The 18899-nt window shown below is 45.7% G+C and overlaps 1 long non-coding RNA gene across 3 annotated transcripts; it reads left to right on the forward strand.

Annotated features, from left to right (window-relative positions):
* The first annotated feature begins 8 nt into the window (after nt 1-8).
* LOC127382939 (uncharacterized) lies at nt 9-3948 on the forward strand. Of its 3 annotated transcripts, none has more exons than XR_007889071.1 (3): nt 9-99; nt 2570-2690; nt 2982-3948. It is a non-coding gene; the product is annotated as an uncharacterized LOC127382939 (long non-coding RNA). The 3 variants fall into 3 exon arrangements; XR_007889070.1 differs by lacking the exon at nt 9-99 and adding an exon at nt 1151-1355; XR_007889072.1 differs by lacking the exon at nt 9-99 and adding an exon at nt 2024-2472.
* The last annotated feature ends 14951 nt before the right edge of the window (nt 3949-18899 follow it).

Consider the following 18899-nt stretch of genomic DNA (forward strand, 5'->3'; position numbering starts at 1 on the left):
AAAAAAAAAAAAAAATGAAAAGGAAAAGGCGAAGAGAGAAGAAAAAAGTCTCGGGAGCCCGAGCGCGGGCGGCTTTTTCCCCTCGGCCGCCTCCTTTTTGTAAGTCCAAGTTGCGAGAGTAACTTTGTGCCTCTTTTGTCTTCTATCTGCAGCGCTCGCAGCGGCCGCGGCTCTCCCACCCCCACCCCCCTCGGCAGCCGGTTTGGGATCTCTCTGCTTCCCCCCCACCCCCCGCCGCAGCGAGATGCCTCATAATATAGTGGTAAAGTCCTGCTCCCTCGCTCCTCTCCCTCTCGGAGTTTTTCCCCCCTTTCTTTCTCTCTCTCTCCCCTTTTTTTTTTAATAATATTATTCTAAGCTGGCATGAAAAGTGATTATCCGCGCTGTGATTGGTCCGGTTATCTGACCCGGGGACTGCCAGGAGAAGACAATAGTTTTAGTCAAATTATTTGCCATGGTGACGCTGTCAATCAGGGGTAACCCGATCTGTTTTGAGGTGGCTCCCCGGCTGGGTTGACAGATTGCTCAGATCTACTCAGAGGCGGCCCTGCTAGCTGAGATATTAGCTAGCGAGGGAGAAATTTCCGCAGTGATTGACGCTGCAGGCGCCCATGGGGGGAGAGGGGGAGCGCCGGAGCGGAGAGCCCGGGCCCCTGGCTCTCGCAGCAGGGCGCTGCGGTGCGGCGGGACGGAGCCACCGCCCCGTCCGGATGCCGCTGCCCCATCCTGGCCCCGCAGCCCTGTCTGGATCCCGCTGCCCCATCCCTGCCCCGCCGCTCCGGACCGCGGGCTCTGTCTTCCCCGGCATCCACGGCTGTGGTGGGAAGAAAAACCCGTCTCCGGCCCTTGCAGGAAGTTTCTTTCTAACTGCGTTAGCTTAGCTCCCCTCCCCAGCGCCCAGTAACAACTCTTGGAGAGCTTTATAGGGAAGAGGCCTCTCATGTACAATAGAGACCCTGTTCGTGACCTGGGATCCCATTACAGCCTGATCGTACCTGCCTGGGAGCTAGGAGGAGGCATGATGGCACAGGACGGAGGCAGGATTGCTCCTCCATTAGCCTCCGGCAATGCCCACCACGCTCCCACGCGCAAGACACTGGCCATTTAATTCTACTTGATTTCCAGGACAGTGTTGCGGGTTTATAATCCAGGAAGGGACACATATAAAGTCAGAGACACTTCGCAGGAATAAGGGGGGCCTTTATGACCCACACATGCCCGTTACACACAGCGTTGTTAGTTTACTGGCTGTGCAGGCCAGCGACCCGTGTCCTTTCCTGTCGCTTTCGGTCTAGCCAAAGTGAAAGACGAGAGAGAGAGACTGTGCAAGCTGAAAGTCGGGAGAGAAGGAGCGGGTGAGATGAGCGAGCGGACTGCGATGCGGTGCCTTCGCGGGCGCGGCGCAGGAGCTGCGCTGGCGGACGGGGCCGAAGGGGGGAAGGCACCCGGCAGAAGCCTCCCAGTCCCAAACTCAGGGTAGTTTCCGTGGCCTTTAATGTTCCCTTTTTGCCGAGAAATAATAATTAATGCCCCAAGATTTTTTTCTACTCCATTTGCTGCCCTGACAGTAGAGGTCTCTGCGATTGTGGGTTCCTGCCACGGTACCTTTTTCACGGCACCGGCTCGTCAGGGATGTGGCAAAGCCACCAGAGACCAGGCTGCGGCTCCTCGCCTCTCGGCCCTGGCCCGTGCACGGACCTTCGTGCCGGCCCGGGCGGGCTTAGCGGCAGTCCCCAAGGGGAAGGTGAGGCCGAGGTGGCGGCGGCTCCCGGCGAGGAGCCGCGCCAGGGCTGCGGCTGGGCGAAATGCGGCGGGGGAGGGAGGCAGGAGGAGGTAGAGGGTGGGGGCAGCGGATCAGCCCGCTGCCGGCTCCCAGCATGTCCGGACGCCTGTGCGTATCGACCGCGTATTTCTCGAGTGCTTTTCACTTCGGAAGCTGCATGTCCTCCTACCTGTCCGGGCTTTTCCGGAATGCTGCCATAAAGAAGCAAGGGAGAGCGGCCGGCTCCCTCCCTGGACCCGTCGGGGGCGCACAATAGGGGCTACCTTTGCAGTGCAAGAGAAAGACAGTTCGAATTCGTTTAAAACAAATTCGGGGGACCTGCCCGTGAAGCCCCCTTGCACGATTCTCCCTCCCTTTCTTTACAAAAAGGGGATTCGGCCGCTTACTTCCTTGATGTCGGCAGAATTCTGCAGGATTTAAACTGTGTAAACGAAAGCATCCTGACCTCAGCCTTCCTAGCCAACCTAACCGGCAGGATAGTTCGCAGCCGCAGCCGTAGCGAGCGATCATGGAACGGGGGAACCGATCCACTGTGAAGGTTACTCTGAGCAGAAATAGCGAGAGAAACACAAATGCTCTATCGCACCCCCGACCTCTGCACACATAATGTGTGTCTTTCGAGAAGAAAAGAGCCCCTTTCCGCTCCCTCACGCTATGAGAACGGAGGCAAAGAGAAAAGCGCTACCGAGGTCTGGGCTGCTCCCCCCCGGCCAGCTTCCCCACTGCCGCGCACGGTCGCCCGACGTTTATTAGGGATATACCTGACTCCGCTTCCTCTCCTTCCAGCTGATAACCCGCAATGGCTGAATCCGAACGGGAGCAGCTGATCACCCTAGCCGGGAATGAGATGTCAAAAACTGTTGCATGGACTTAGATCTGAGAAGGTGTCTTCTTAGCACTCTAAAATGTGAGTACACAATCTACACCCCAGCCCCTCTGTAGGTGCTTTCACTTTAGGCTGCCTTAGCCAAGCTGCAGCTTGCATAGAAAGCTAGTTCACTTCTCAGAGAGCTAGGCAGAGGCAGGGCTAACCCTGCAGGCACTGCTTGCAGAGCCACGGCACGGGGCGAGTCAAGTTGCAGGGACTTGCGAGTTTTGTTTTTATGTCTTTTTTTTTTTTTTTTTTTTTTTCCCTTCTTCTTCTTCTCCCCCACCCCGGCTTTTGCGAAAGAGCTCGTTCACTGTGGTTATATTTCAGAGCAAGAGGCGCGAATTTCTTGCAAACGTGTGTTCCCAGGCCGACAGGAACATTTCGCCTGGGTCTCTCCTTTAGCCGCGGTGAGAGGCTTTCTTTGCACTGATCGAAACTTATGCCCGGCCTCGATGCCGCCCGGCGGAGGAGCCCGGGGTTTCATCCCGACCCCAGCCGGAGCCCCGGGGCTCGGCTTTGCCGAGGGCTTTCTCGGGAAGCGCCTTACCTCTCGGCGCAGTCATTACCGCGCACTACGCAGTGTGAGAGACCGCCAGTGTCAACACAATCATTGTGAAATATGAGTGAAATAAAAAGCCAGTTTTATCGTAATGCTTCCTGTATTAACCGGGACGCAGACCATCTGAAGCAAGGAGGGGCGGCCGTGTCGCTTCCTAGGAGCCTTTCATTGCACCTAACTGATTCGTGTCCACAAGTGAGTGACAAGATAGCGCTGCAGTTATCTGCAAATCTCCCTTTCGGCTGTGCCTCGGACGTCTCCTTGCAGACAGCAGCCCATGTAGGAATCTGCAGGCCCTCGCCGTTCTCCTTCAAGACAGGAACCGGTTCACCCAAATTCCTGCCCTGCATCTTTACGCAAGCCCCTACGAGCACTACCTCTGCGGACCCTCTCAGCCATTTCACAGAGGCACAAATGCCACTGGCTAGACTCGGGACAAACCTCCGTCGGAGAAGTGGGAGGCAAAGGGATCAAGGCCCACCGCCCTTCACCCACTCGCACACGGCTGAGGACACGGGAGCTCCCTGCGTGGACACGGGGCATCCTCGTGGGGCGTCTTTATCGGCAGGATCCACGAGCAAATGATAACCCCCACAATCCTCACATACCAGTAAGAAACACATCTTTCCCGCATATGTCCACTACCGTGGCAAGGACTGTAGAGAGAGCGAGCAAATGACAACTCCGAGTTTTCGTTTCTTTCTTTAATTTAAAATTTTATTTTCTCTCCCTTGGGAGGGAGTTCTGTATGGTTTCTCCTTAAAAACAGTGGGCTTTAACGTGGGAGAAAACCCGCCGCAATTAATCTGCTATTCCTGCTAGCTTTTTAAAATGAATCATAGAGACCTTTGCCAGGATCCCGGGCCTACCTGGCCCCCACCCTCCAGCCCGGGGGGATCTCAGTGGGTTTCCCGGGACATCCCGGGCACACACTATTCTCTCTGGTGGGAACTGGCCCCTTCAGGCTGTCGAAACTCTCCCGGGATTCATGGACGCAGTTTGCAACCCGGAACCGCGGGTTGCTCCTCTCCCTCCCGTTATTTATTCAAGCTTATATTTATTTTCGTGTTTTGTTTAAAACCCGGGTCTATCCCATCACAGATGGCACTAAGATCCTGCCCCGACTGAAAAAGAAAACACGAGGGAGGATCGCTGCGAGTAACTAAATTAAGGCAAACAACAATAGCTTGTTGTTCCGTGATTTGGGACGAAAGGAATAATTCAAAGCTTTTGCTGCACGGCAATGCGCTGTTCCTCAAGGGGACCGGCCAAGGATTTCAGTTATGTAGCGGGTAACTCGATTATGCTAACAAACTCCGCTTGAAAGAAAACGTTGTTGGGATGGGGGGCGGGGGAGCGGGGTGCTGTGGGGCGGGGGGCGTCGAGCTGGGCCACCGGCAGGAGCCTCTGTCCCAAGAGCGGCCCCGCTCCCCGCGTCTGTAGCTCCGCCGTTCCCCTCCAGCTTGCAGACGTTTCCCGGCCGGCTGGACTTGAGATGCTCGAGTAGCATTTTCGAGAGATGTATTAATTAGGAGATCGGGGCCTGATGCGACTGTCTGAGCCGGCCTCGGTGAACCTTTCCGCCCCCACCCCCTGGCTCCCTCCCGGTGAAATGCGACTCCAGGGGTTGCAGTGTGTCCCCAGCTCAAGGCGCTGTACCCTCCCGTGCTCCCCACGAAACCCGATAGCTCCCCAACAGGCTAATGCGGCCGGTCCTGATTACCTTTATATTACCCCTTCTCAATCTCGGGCCCGGGGCTCAGAGTTTTCACTCACTTCTATTATCAGCACCCTCCCGGTCGTTACCCCCAGCAACTATATTTATTTGGGGTGTTGCCCCTTCCCGGCCCACAGCCAGACACAGATCCCGCGGAGAGGACAGCCAGCTGGGGCGAGGGCAGGGGGGAAGGGGGTGACTGGGGCCTGGGCCGGTGTCCATGCAGCCCCCGCGTCTCTGCCGGCTGCGGGGACCGTCTCAGATGCTCCGCGGCACAAGGGGACTCTCTCAAAGACAGCTCGTACAGCGTACAGACAAGACAACAACAACAACAAAAGGCACATATGGTTAAAATAAGGAGAGAGAGCACTTTCCGCCTTAGGGGATTGGCAATAACTAGCCAGAAATGCAGAGCATTGAATCAAAACTTCTGGTGGGCTTCTGCGGGATTGACAACTTAAATCACACTACAAGCATCAATCTGACAATATTTGTAAACTTCTTGTTTCCAGGGATCTTCTTGATCAGAGATAGACCAGGTTGGTATGAGCTTGAGCCATGAAAGATTTTTCCCCCCCCCCCCTCCTTTCCCCTCTTCCGAGTTGATGAATAGCGATCAGGTTTCTTTTAATGGCTGCCCCCTATTCTTACAGCCTGCCACAACTAACCCAAGAGCCTGTTTCCTCGACCTCAGTTAATTCCGCTGATTATTCCAAGATGATGAGGAAAGCACGAAGATTGTTCACTGTTCCTCCCGATTCAAGGCATTTTTGTTACCATCTCCATCCCTAGCTGACGGGGCTTTGACCGGGGAGTATTTTTAGGCACTGGCTGCCCTCCTGTCCCTTCTGCCCTCCCTCCCGCCCCAGGCAGCTGACAGCCCCGGGGTCTCGGCCATGGGCTTGCTGCTCCCTGGGCAGCCGGTCCCCTCCTCGGGGGTGGGGGCCGGGCACAGGCCCGGGGTGTCGCCGGGCGGGGGCAGCGCCGGGATCGCCGCGGCTGCTCAGGTGGCGGCGGCGCCTGGACCCCCCGCTCTGGCTGGGGCCCTGGAGCGGGATCCTAAACAGGGACGGGGCGCGGGGGTGGGGGGAAACCCCGTCCACCTCCTGCAGATCCAGTGGGAATTTCAGCTTCCCCCTGAGAACCACAGCGGCTCCCCCGGCCGCGGGCTGGGCTGGGGCCGGCCCTGGGGGGCGCGAAGGGGGAGATCGGCTCCGCGAAATCTCACTAGAGGGCTCTAAGACTCAGGTCCGATCGCTGCGGAGAGAAAACAAGGCTTCGTCCTTAATGTCCTTCGGTCTTTCGGGTAGATTCAGCCTGATTAAAAGCCCCCCGCCCGGGTGTTATCAAAGGTGGTTCACATATATCGTTACCAAGACAAGAAATCCTTCGTCTTCTGAATAACAGCAACTTCCTACCCTGCCCTACCTGCAAGGGAGCAGAGCTGATGTCCCGTTCCTGGTGCCTAATGGTACTAAGAGGGTTTTGGGACGGGAAGGGGGAGGGGCAAGTTCCACCCTCTTCTGCATCCATCCCACGGCAAGAGAAGGAAGTGCAGTCCCTAAAACAACCAAAGCTCCCATTTTACAGGGTGCCCCAGACACAGGTATCCTTTCAAGAGTCAGTGAGCAAGCAGTATTTACCAATATGTAGTTTGATGGGCTTTTGTTTGGTTGGTTGTTCTTCCATGATCTATGGACTGTAGTATGTGCATAAACGTCGTTTCAGTTGTGCAAGACAGAGGCAAGCTGAAATGTAATGTAGTCTTAGCAAGAAATACACACAGACATACTGGTCTACTCGATCTTAGTGGAATGTGTTCTGCTTTGGGATTTGTTTCCTTTTTACTGATTTCTATAATATGCCATGGGGGATAAATAGAAACCAAAGAAGACAGTGACAATTAAAACTCAAACAATTATTAGGTGTAAGGAAAAACTTCATAAAATTTCCCAATGCATTTGGTTTGTTTTAACTCTGAACAGATTTTGTAATAAATAGTTGTCATATTTGCAGAAATTAGGAAGGGCAATTTAGTTTGCTTGTCATGCCTTGCAGTTCTCTCAGAAGATTTGGGTACAGATTAAAGCTAAAGGAAAAGCTTTGTGGAAAGCTAGATTGTTTAGTTAATCTAACATCAGTGTAAAGCTGGTCAGCTTTCCAGTGGAAAATTTGCTACGTTTGAACTTGTGACAATGTTCTGCATTTTCTTCTGTGGGTTGTTTCCTCCTTGTGTTTTTACGGTTAATTCTGTCTCTATCCTTTGATATTTTTTTCCCCCTTTATTTCATAGGTACTTGAATCAGCTCAAATACACCACGCACCTTTTATTTATCAGAAAAAAACCCTTACGTAATTTAAAGAGACCTGGTATCCCATTTCATTCCTTTTTTTAATTATTTTTTTTTGGGTCAGTTTTATCTTCCTTATAAACAAGGACTTTATGACTAGACTAAGATTGACCTTGTTGCTTATTTACAATGCAGAAAAGGCCAGTGCAGTGAACGCTGAATTGGTCTCAGTCAGTTAAGCCACTTCAGCAGTCAAGACAAAGCTTCTGTACCTTACTGGTTAAGAAACAATCTGCTACTGGGGTACCATACCCACATCCTGTTTCCTCCAACAGCCTCATCATGTTTTCACAGTAAGGTGCATAAGGGCACATAATTTCCATTGGAAGGAGATGCCAATGGCAGCAAACACTATCACTGCATGGTGCAGAGGAGAGGGCATGAGCCCAAGCACCCCATTTGGCTGCTAGTGTGTTTCCAGGCTTTGTTGTGATCTCTCTAAGACAGTGCTTAGGGGTGCCAGGCCCACCAGGGAACACTCCCAAGGTGCAGTATGCACTAGATGGCACCTGACTTGGCTCCTTCCACTCTATCCTATTCTAGTTCTCCAACACTCTTTCAGAAGTTTTTGCAGCTCCAGGAACCCTTCCATGCCCTCCATCCACACTCTCCTTTGGCTTCATGCTTTGAAAATATCACTTAAACAATTTACAACATACCCCTTTTATTATTTCTGATACTCAGAACTAAAACTCCACATGAACTAATAATTTTTTTGAACCACAGAGGCACCTCTTGAGACCCAAAGAGACCTAGTGACAAATGCCACTTAGTCTTGGGGCCAGCGAAGGGTTCTTAGCCCTGTTTTACTTAGCAATAGGAACATAGTTAAAACATCTTTGTTAAGATGGGATTTATCTTCTCACCTTCTTGAGACTTGCTATTGCTTCCTTCTTCTAGCAGAGTTTAATCAGGGCTTAAGTAACATTTAGTTGTTTCATACTCCCCATAAGTTGCAGAGGAAGCCCAGATAGTAGAGATGAGGCTGAAGTTTTCATTGAGTGACAGTGAGCTGCAGAGAAGGGGATTCTTGTGTAGCTACCCCTCCACTGTTGTATATCTGCTACCTGCTGCAGCCAGAGTTCTATTGGGAAATTACTTGTAGAAGTGTCTACATGCACACACACATATTTCTGTAGACAGCATGTATTTCTGTGTATTTATATATTTATATATGCCTAGCTGTTTTAATTCACATTTGTTTGATTTTACTTCGGGGATAAACAGAGTGTAATTTCTTTAAATCTAAACTGTTTCTTAAACAGTAGGATAACCACAGCAAAGTAATATAACCTGATAAACACTTCCTTAATAACAAAGAAATCTTTGGTCACATAAGAGAGGTGGTGGGAGAAAGGGATAGAGCATGAGATAAACTGGACAAATCTCAGGAAGAATTTTACAGAACAAAAGGATATTTTTTTTTTTCCTGATCACCATTCTGAAACAAAAACAGTTGTGGGTGAGGGTGACATGTTTATGGTTATTTTCAAATAGAAGGAAGTTGGCAGCAGCATTTGGCATGCATTGAAGAAGTCTGGAAACTGGGCCTTACAGTCCTCATAAAGAAGAGAGCTTCAGCTTCCAAGAAGAGAAGAAAGTAAAGAAGTATAATTGGGTGAGTTGCATGAGTTATGATGTGGAAGCTATAGTGTAATGAACATGTTTAATGCACATAAGGGAAGGAAAAGTACGTGGTGCCAGATTGGATGCCAGACTTGCGGCTGGCAGGGGTGAGAGAGCAATATAAATTCAGCAAGGAGAGACCCATGCCTGAAGATGGTCCTCTTAATCCATCAAAATGTACTTTTCAACATTTAAGTACAGAGAACAGGCATGGGGTCATTAATTTAAAGGATCAGGACAAAAAGAATGAACAAAGACTGCAAAACAAAAAACCCAAACATGGTCCCAGCAACATTCCAGAGGAGGCTGTAGATATCACAAATGATCCTGGGTTTGCAGGAGGCCAGCCCAGATTGACTGCAGTGAACTAGGGTCTGAAGTAAGACAAAGTTTTCAGCCAGGTGAGAGATACCTGGAGGGATGCATGAGGATGAATTTGGTCCATGAGACATCTCTTTTCTCCATAGTTACAGAATGTATGAGAAGGCTATGTCATGGAGGAAGGTTTAATCTATGAAGAATTCAAGGAAAGAGTTCCTGTGGTCACCTCAAAATTCTCTGCGGCCTGCGGCCACAGGCAGGGAGTAAGGAGCCAGGAGCTCTTTTCATTTTTACACACTTAGTTTCAAAGGCAATAGATGTGTTTTTTTTCCTCCAGCTGTAGAAGATTCAGAAAATCCCTGTTGGATTAAAAATCTGTGGCCAACTCCAAAGTAGAAGTGTGCAGCATAATTCTAAAGCACATTGACTACATTCAAGTGATTAGAAGGCCTGCAGTTTGCCTCACATTGGTGAGGAATTCTGCTGGGTGTTTCAACCTCACATGACAAAAGTCTTTATGTTGAATGAATGATACACCTCTGAAAGGATTTTGAGAATATTTACCATTCCCATCCTGTCACAGATACTTTGTATTTATCATCATTAATAATGCAATCTATTTAGCCTTGTAACTTGTGCCCAGCAAGTAGGAAAGACCTTTACCAGGCTCCTACCGCCGTCTATGTAGCAAATGCCCCCAGCACACAGAAGTTAAAGGGGAGAATCCCAACAAGCCTGTGAGCCCTGGATTGGGGTTCTGAAGAAGCTGAAAGAGTAAAGAGGACTTGGCATGAGAGAAAAAGTAGAAAGAGGTTTATGAAAGTAAAACTTTGCCATCTTTCATTGGTGTTGATGAATTTCTCTCAGGTGTCTTCCAATTAGGCCCCAGACACACAGAGCGGCAGACCATCTAGGATGGCAGAGATCTTGGCAGTATTGAGGGACAAATATTATCACAAGGTGGAACTATTCCTGAACAGCACAAAAACCTTTTTTTTTTTTTTTTTTTCAATGTCAGGCAGGCATTTGAGGAAGACAAATCATGTTGTAATTATTTTTGACTCTTTTAAAGGATTCTATTCCTTGGGGACAAGAAGATGAACATTCATCTCTCTGGTTACATCTCTTAGATCACTCTAAAAGTACCAAAGTAGTGCAAGATCTTGTTCCTGGTGTGTGTTACCTTTGGGCTAGTCTTTCAAGACTCCAGAGGTGTAGAGATACAGTTGATAGTATGTAACCTTCAACACTAAAGCAGCTGTACATCATTCTTCTTTTGAGAAATCTTATTTGATCTCTGGAGATCCATAACGTGATTCTCTCTCCATCATTTTGAGAATAAAGGACACTTTCCCGGGGCACTATAGAAGCAGCAAAGTTTATATGATCAATATATGTAGATTTTTGATGAAGCAGGCACTTTTCCTGCCATATGTTAAATAAACAACTAGTTTCTGTGTACTGTGTGGTGATGCAGGCTGATGATGTGCTGCTGAGTAATATGGTGTCATGTCAAGACCTGAACTATTTCCTTATATATATAGTCTTATAGAATCATAGAATCATAGAATCCTAGGGGTTGGAAGGGACCTCAAAAGATCATCTAGTCCAACCCCCCTGCCAGAGCAGGGTCATCTAGAGCACATCACACAGGAACGCATCCACATGGGTTTTGAATGTCTCCAGAGAAGGAGACTCCACAACCTCTCTGGGCAGCCTGTTCCAGTGCTCTGTCACTCTCACAGTAAAAAAAATTTTCCGAATATTCACCTTGACCCTCCTATGCTCCAATTTGATCCCATTACCCCTTGTCCTATCACTGGTCAACACTGAGAAAAGCCTAACTCCATCTCCCTGACACTCACCCCTTACATATTTGTAAACATTGATGAGGTCACCCCTCAGTCTCCTTTTCTCCAAACTAAAGAGACCCAACTCCCTCAGCCTTTCCTCATAAGGGAGATGTTCCACTCCCTTAATCATCTTTGTGGCTCTGCGCTGGACTCTTTCAAGCAGTTCCCTGTCCTTCTTGAACTGAGGGGCCCAGAACTGGACACAATACTCCAGATGCGGCCTCACCAATGCACAATAGAGGGGGAGGAGAACCTCTCTTGACCGACTAATCACACCCTTTCTAATACACCCCAGGATGCCATTGGCCTTCTTAGCCACAAGGGCACACTGCTGGCTCATGGTCATCCTCCTGTCTACCAGGACCCCCAGGTCCCTTTCACCTACACTTCTCTCCAGCAGGTCAGCCCCCAACCTGTACTGGTACATGGGGTTTCTCTTCCCCAAATGCAAAACTCTACACTTGCCCTTGTTGAACTTCATCAGATTTCTCCCCGCCCAACTCTCCAGCCTGTCCAAGTCCCTCTGAATGGAAGCACAGCCTTCTGGTGTGTCAGCCACTCCTCCCAGCTTGGTGTCATCAGCAAACTTGCTGAGAGTACATTCTATACCCTCATCCAGGTCTTTGATGAAGATATTGAACAACACCGGTCCCAGTACTGACCCCTGAGGGACTCCACTAGTCACACACCTCCAACCAGATTCTGCCCCATTGACTACAACTCTCTGCCTCCTTCCTTTCAACCAGTGCTTGATCCACCTCACTACCTGATCATCAAACCCATTCTTGATCAACTTATCTACAAGGATGCTGTGGGAGACGGTGTCAAATGCTTTACCGAAATCAAGATAGACCACATCTACTGCTCTACCATCATCTATCCACCTAGTAATTTCCTCATAGAAGGCTATGAGGTTAGTCAAACATGATTTACCCTTGATAAAACCATGCTGACTGCTCTTGATGACCCCCATGTCCTTGATATGCCTAGAGATAGTGCCAAGAACAAGTGGTCTATAGTTACGCGGGTCCTCCTTCTTGCCCTTCTTGTAGCCTGGTGTGACATTTGCCATCCTCCAGTCCTCAGGCACCTCTCCTGTTACCCATGACTTACCGAAGATGATGGAGAGTGGCCTAGCAATGACCTCCGCCAGCTCCCTCAGCACCCTTGGGTGCATTTCATCCGGACCCATCAATTTATGGATGTCCAGATTACTCAACTGATCCCTAGCCCAATCCTCATCTACCATGTCAAACTCCTCCTCTATCTTGACTTCTTCTGGGGCTATATGAATCTGGGACTCATGGGAAAATCCTGCAGGAGTAAAGACAGAGTCTTCAACAAACAGGATTTATTTTTTTGCACAGACACATCTGAAAACTCACAGGCAAATATACAACCAATCAAATCTTGCAGAGATGCTAACACACCGATGTGTGTGGTTTTGTGTGAAAGTAATCTATGGCTATCAGAACTCTTGGATAGAGAAATCCTGTAAAAATATAGATTAGGCACACACAAGTTAAATGTCTAACTTGCATGCCAAGAATCTATAGTTTTATGAAATCTGTATTATGTACAGAACTCTCAGTATTTCCTACCAAAATCTTTTCATTAGTGTACAAAAGGGAGAATGTAAATTTCTGTAATATTCAGCAGAATTTTACTAATTCATATACAACAAACCAAAAGAACCACATTACCTTACTTCCAAGGGCCAGCTCCTGCCCTCCAAAGCCCCATTAGAACTTAGCACTTGAATAATCCTATCTTTTAATGATACAAGAAAGCCATGTAATTTAGCACTAATAAGAAATAGTAAGTTTGCATGTTGAGTGTAACTTTTTTGAGTAAGACTGTCCAGTATTTACTATGATAAAAATCCAGCAGTACTGGATTTGACTGTTTAGACTGTCAACTTAGAGTCATAACCAAGAGATGGAGGACTGCAATGTAGATTTGAGTTTTCTTTTTTAAATGAGAAAATACCAATATCTGAGGAGGCTTGTGTCTTGTTCAGTAAATTAGGAGGGGTTATTTTAAAATTAGGGAGCCACAGGAAGTAAAAAGCAGATAAAAACTCAGAGCTGAAGCCCAGGGTAAATATTTGAAGGAATTCAAGCCTTCATTCCTTACAAAACTTCTATTTAAGTAAAAACTTACCAGCCAGGGAAAAAAAGGAAACACTTCTCTCTATGTGCCTGTGTATATTGTATCTGTACAAATATTACGTATATGTACATATGTATACATGCACACATTCACACATACACACACACACACACATATATGGACTTAATATTTTTATAAATATGGCCTAAACTTTCTTTACATCTTCTTAGTAAATCAATGGGAGTTTTGCTGAGACAAAGTTCTAAATATTGCTGCATCAGATCTATTTCTTTGACAAGGGATGAAATATGCAGCAGAGTTGACCAGCACATCCTGTTGTGGTGGAGCTACTGAACATTTGGACCCAGCATACAGGGTATACTCTTTATTGATGTTAAGTTGAATTATTTCGTTGCCACCTAATCTGTTGAAAAATTTAGTAGAAAGTTAAGTACTAATTAGATCTTCAATAATACCTTCACTGATGACTCAGATGGTTTTATGCAATTGGTGTAACAGCAACTTTATTGGAGAGGCCAGCAAAGAAGAAGAAAGTCGACAGGAAAGAATACATGTAGCAATATCCATTTTTACAGAAGTGGTTGTATAACACTGGATTTGCTTGCCCATCTCTTAATGTTCCATGCTGCCAGGCATTATCTTAATCTAGTGTCTGTTTTGTAGAAGTAATAAATGAGGAGTTTCTCATCAGTTAAAATCTACAGTAGCATATACAGGGGAAAGAGGTCATCTGTTCCCAAGTGCAAAGTACTAAGCATTCGTATTCACCTACAACAGAAATGTGACTCCCTTTTTTTCCTGTAGAAAGAATATGCCCCAACAAATAGGAAAACCACCAGAAAACCTCAGGGGAGCCAGTAGGAATTGTTTTTCTTCAAGCCTTTGTGTCTGAGTTCCTTGCAAAAATAGACCCAACTTAGATATTAACTTAATATTAAAAGGATTCACCCTTTTGGATGTGTCAAAGTATAAATTAGTCTGAACTGAGACACTAGGGTCAAAACTAAGCAAAGCTGCAAAAGATCAAATCCAGTTCCAAAATCTGGAGTTCAAGGACAGGTTAATTTAATTCCAACTATGTGACTGTTTAGCATGCTCTTGGTGTTTTCCTATCTGTCTCCACTTCAGAGACCCAACGTAACTACCTGAGCTGGTTTCTTATTTGAGAAGAGCTGAACAACCTTGCCCATGAAATTTCCCTTTCCTTGCCTCATCCCAACATGGTGTATTTTTCATCGACAGATGGTCATTGACCAATCACACTATTTTCAGGGTGTCTTCTGGTGACTGTTCAATCTCAGAAACGAAAAGAAACAAGGGAAAATTGCCAAGTCTGCTTCTTTATGTGACTCCCCACTTCAGTCACACAAGAAAAGGCCTTCCCTCTTGAACCTGGGCGGTTGATGCCTGGATTTTCTCTTCTTATGTATCCTCTAAAACTGACTGTGGAGCTGAGAGGAAACAAGCTTAATATGCCATGTGCTTCCTATTTGTTGAAGATATCAATGCTGAAGCTCTGTTGGCATGCTAAAATGTGAACATTTTCACAGTGCTTCAGGTTATGGAAGCTGCTCTTGATAAATTCCAGTAACGGCATTTTACACTTCACATGCTCCTTTCTGTGAATGACAGATTGCTGTATTAGGGCTCTCAAGAAGCTCCTGACAAGGGTGATTCAGCACACAAAAAAAGTGGAACGTGTCTAATTCAGTGTTTCTGAATTCCCTAGCACATTTACACAGGACTGTGATGTTGTTCTCTCTGAGGTATCAGACCAAGAAAAAACTCTGTTCAGTGTAAGCTAGACACTCTTTAAAACCATCAGAGCCTCTGCTGGTGCAAGCCTAAAAACAAACATATGGACTTGTTTACCTCTCTTCTACTCTGTACTAAATCTAAAGGTATATGAAAAAGAAGTTGTTCACCAGCTTTTTTTTTCCTCTTATTTGGTCAGCAGGCAAAGGGGCTATGGCAGATACTAGAGATAGATTATGTGGCTTGTTGAAAAGAAAGGATTAGAAATGAAACAATCTGCCTCAATAACTACTAGAAGTCTTAGTGTTGGAAATAGAGTAACCAGGTAAAAATATGGGCTCATACTCTGTATTATAAAGGTGCTTTTTGCAAGAAGTCTGTTCAAAACCTTGCCCAGTAGGACTCTTCCAGGCATAGAAATCACTGTGGATTTTTTTCCATTAAGGAAAAAGTTCAAAGATATAAATATATAAAAATTTGTGATTGATTAAATACCTAAAACATGTATCATTAACCATGAAGTGCACTCTAAAACAGCACATAGGTCCAGTTGTACTGGATACTAGTATACAGTATACTATGTTATAGTATACTAGAAACACTACCTGATTTAGAAACAAGAACAACCCAAGCATTTCCTAAATGCACATTTCAAACTTTGCTCAAACCTCTTTTGTGGTTTATTCTTCAGCATTCAAGGTGGATGTATGAGATTCCATTTCAAATTTTAACTTAATGGCTTCACTTAAGAAACAGGAGAAAAGTAAAGTTATATGAATTAAACACTACATATGAACTGGCAAAGTACTTTCAGGAATTCCATAAGGAAGAGCAAAAAAATCCAAACCAAAACCCCACACAGTTGCACAGAGTTAGTAACAGTTACTGTCTAAAAGTACACACTTTTCAGTCAGTCTTGGCTGATGAAATGTAGAAGCTTAATGTGGATTATGCTTTTTAAATCTTTCAACATCAAAAAATAGAGGAGATGTAGTGTGTTTTTATTTCAGAGTACTTTGCATGCAATCTCAAGATAAATGGGAGAGACTGATTGTGTTTGTACCTGTGCCAGACACTGTCGTTAGATATTGCTGGTTTGTTTCATCAGTCAGATGAACTTACACAGGGACATCGATCAGATACCTACATTTAAAAGAACACACTGTCAAATTAGTGGATAGAAAGAGCACATTATGAGAGAGAAATTACCTGGTGAAAGATTTAAAGACTGGCTCACTTGTGTTTTGTTTCATTAAATGTGGGGTAGTCCCCTTTCATTTTCCATTTAGCATGAACGTTCATGGACTCCATTACAATATCAGCCTTATAACAAACTATCTGGCTTAGAATATACATGAGCCTCCTCCTCAAAAAAAAAAAAAAAAAAAAAAAAGCAAGCAGCTCCCCTTCTTACAGATTCTAGATTTCCTTAAAATATGGGGCCTGGGCTAGGAAACCACACTGACCTTCATGGAGACACTCTCATATTCCAGCAGGTCTCATGACTGTGAAGCTGCCTGATGTGTTGCAGGAACCTTCCCAGATTGCCAAGCTGGTGGCTGCTTCTCCAAAGGGAAGGGCTTGGGGTGAGGAGGGGATATGTGTATCCCTCAAAAGGACACAGAGTATACGAAAAAGGTAAAACATAAAAAGCTCTAGGAAAACTATCCAGATGTTGTCTTTCCCCTCCTCCCTCTTAGATACTCTTGGAAGACAATATTGATTCTTGCTCTTACGGTCAAGGGAGCAACTTACAGTGGTAATGCAGGGGTGAAGATCAGCCTGGAGAGTAGAGGTATGTGAGCACACAGGAGTTATGAAAGATCCAGATGCATAGGAAAAAAGAATAGGGATTAGAAAAAGCTTGAGAAGTTTAAACTGACAATATTTAATCTTCATTTTGGTAACACTGGATAATATTGTTATTCAAGTTGGCTAAAGGCCCTTGTTCTTCAGAAGGGATAAAAATTCGTTTTATCAAAAAGGTAAACAAAATGCTTTCTGAACACCTCATGTTTTGTGTCTTTTATGTCTTTGTCTTAGTGGTAAATCTTGCTGTCTTATTTATTATATACTAAGTGTTTTTAAACAGCAAATACTTCTGCTTTCTACTTGGTATGTATATTATACACAGTTATTTCTTTCTACGTATGTATTTATATATTTGTACGGAACCCAGTGGACCCCGGACCCACCTCCATTCTGCACAGCAAGAGCAGGCCATTGCAGGCCCAGGCAAGAACTACAAAAGTCAGGCACGTCTGTGTATTTTCCTCTCAGTGACAAATGCTGAGAGACACTTGCCTAATGTTGCAAGAAAGCCCCAAGGCCTTGGAAGAATAATCTGGCTCTAAGTGAGGTCTTTCCCCACATGGGCCTGCTTGTTGCCCACTAAGTAGCAAGACACTGCTGCTTAGGTGCAATATCATGGTCAAAGAACACATCAAGTCATTAAGTGCTTCAGTTGCATGCTGAGGCCATGATAACCTTCGAGACCCAGACTTTAGGTCTCTTGAAACTAAGCAATCAGGCATGGAAAATGTTCATGGCTGGCTTTCACCCCATAGAAACCCACTGTTACTAGTCTTATACTTAGCTTTATCAGCCCTCCTCGTCATTCATATTTTGGAGCCCTAGTGTGTGCTCCTCACTGTGAGGAATCCTGGCAAATGGGCTAACCAGTGTGCTGAGCAGGAGCACCCCAAATCCTGGTAGTACCCAAACAGTTGCTGTTCCAAGCCAAACTTCATGGCTCAAACTCACACTTTGTAGAGAAAATTTGCTGTATAAATTGTCAGCTTTGAAACCAAACACTTCCACACCTACCCACTGTAAATCAAGCTTTGGTGCTACTTTCCAGTCAGCTCCATTACACAAGTAGTCTGATTTAATTTTATGACAGAGATGTATTTTAGCTAAAATAGTAGTTTTATGTGGAGTGAGGAATAAACAGGACTATTTTATGCTCTAAGTGAAAGGCTATGAGACGGTAAGAGACAGGCATAGGGAGTGCAGGTGCCGCACCAAATCCTTGCCTGACTGTCTCAGTACCTGGTCTTTGTGTGTAGGTTCTCTCATGTTCAGACCTGCAGTAGCACCACAACGTATCAGAGCCTCCCATGAAAGCTCTAACTCCTCATATCCAAAAAGATACTTCCATTACTGCATGACAAATTTTACCTTAGGTCTTTTGAGAGTGAAAAGAGCCAGCGTCCGAACCTACTGTATCTTCTGTAGTCCCCATAAATGTTAATTCATCATTAAAATTATTAAACAGTAAATGGCTGAGATGTATTTTTACAAACTTGCAGCATTTCCTTTAATTGTTTAAAAATCTTTGCTTTAATTTGAGTGATCTATTTTTTTTTTCCTTTTACAGTTTTGAATGCTGCATCTCACCATATGTGAAGTGTTTCTTAAAGGTGTCAAAGTGACTTGTCATGGGTTTGGAATGAGAACTAAATTAAATGTCCATACTGTAGCATACCTATATAAATAATGAGATATTCCAGTATAAACCATTCATTTGGCAGTCATTTCTATACCAGCAAGTACTAAGTGCTATAGGATTCCTGCCTAACTTTGACACATGCAGAGAAAATCAGGAAGGAAAATGTGTGTGTTTAGAATTTTATAGGAAAAGACAGCCCTTTGTAGTCTGTTGCCATGAAAGTATTTCTAGCTTTTTTGGAAATAGTGCAAGAGGCTTAACAAAATACTTCGGATTCACAGCAGAATGCTGGAGAATTCAGCTGCCTCCCACTGCACTCCCAAACTTGTTTCCATAATTTAGAAACAGAGAGGGTGGAAATGGATGACATTGTCATTAACGAGCGCCAAGAATGATTTATTATGGGCCATATAGTGTCGCTGCTTTCAAGAAAAAAGACATTAAATAGAAATTCTTCATAATTTTTTTTTTTTCCTATT

The sequence above is a fragment of the Apus apus genome, chromosome 3 (assembly GCF_020740795.1).
Source record: "Apus apus isolate bApuApu2 chromosome 3, bApuApu2.pri.cur, whole genome shotgun sequence".
NCBI lineage: Eukaryota > Metazoa > Chordata > Aves > Apodiformes > Apodidae > Apus > Apus apus.